At 42.9% G+C, this 904-nt stretch overlaps 1 non-coding gene across 1 annotated transcript; it reads left to right on the top strand.

Moving 5' to 3' along the window:
• Positions 1 to 271: 271 nt before the first annotated feature.
• Positions 272 to 406, top strand: LOC126002568 (small nucleolar RNA SNORA51). The gene has a single exon (XR_007493254.1). It is a non-coding gene; the product is annotated as a small nucleolar RNA SNORA51 (small nucleolar RNA).
• Positions 407 to 904: the final 498 nt, after the last annotated feature.

Here is a 904-nt window from a genome sequence, read left to right as displayed (position 1 = left end):
CCTGAGCATCAAACGGGTGTGGCCCGAAAAACCAAAAAAAAAAAAAAAAAAAAAAAAAAAAAAGAAAGAAAGAAAAGTAAAGAAAAGAGGGGCTGGTGAGGTGGTGCTAGAGGTAAGGTGTCTGCCTTGCAAGTGCTAGTCAAGCGCACCCCATATGGTCCCCCCAAGCTAGGGGCAATTTCTGAGCACTTAGCCAGGAGTAACCCCTGAGTATCAAATGGGTGTGGCCCCCCAAAAAACAAAAAGAGAAATAAAAAAGAAAAAAAAATAAGGCCTCCCAATTCTTACCACAGGCTGTGTGTTCTTTACACTGACTGTATAGATAGAAGAGGTACAGTAAATGCTCCCCATATACACCTCAACCCAGGCCCTTTGCCTGGTGTGTATTGTGAATTGGGGGACAAAAAATTGTGCTTCCTTCCCCCCCCCTCTTTTGCATAGGCACAGTAAATATTGAGGAGAGTAGAAAGGGAATTCTCTTGGCCTAAGAGATACAGGGTTTCTCCGCCCTTGAAGCATACTGTCATGGGAATAACTACAGGCTTTGTACATGCTCTTTACTCTCCCCTAGGTCTTTTTGTGATATCTGAAAACTTTCTGCTCAGTTCTGGATGATAAAATCAGACCTCTGTAACTAGAGATCTTGGTATTTGCACAGGTCATAGAATGGAACCTAGGATAGAGTCTTTCTTTACGGTTCTAGAAGTTCTGTTCCAACACTGTTTTAATCAGTCCTCTGTAATTGGTTGTCTTGGTGTTTGCACTGATCTTAGGGCGGGGCCTAGGACAGAGTCTTTCATTATGTTTCCAGAAGTTCTGCTCAGTTGCAGTTGTCTCAGTCAGATCTCTGTAATTAGAAATTTGGTTGTTGTACAGATCATAGGCCAAAGTCTAGGCTAGGGTC

The sequence above is a fragment of the Suncus etruscus genome, chromosome 2 (assembly GCF_024139225.1).
Source record: "Suncus etruscus isolate mSunEtr1 chromosome 2, mSunEtr1.pri.cur, whole genome shotgun sequence".
In the NCBI taxonomy this organism is placed as follows: domain Eukaryota; kingdom Metazoa; phylum Chordata; class Mammalia; order Eulipotyphla; family Soricidae; genus Suncus; species Suncus etruscus.
The sequence above is the reverse complement of the archived record's forward strand: the minus strand, read 5'-3'. Positions and strand labels throughout refer to the sequence as shown.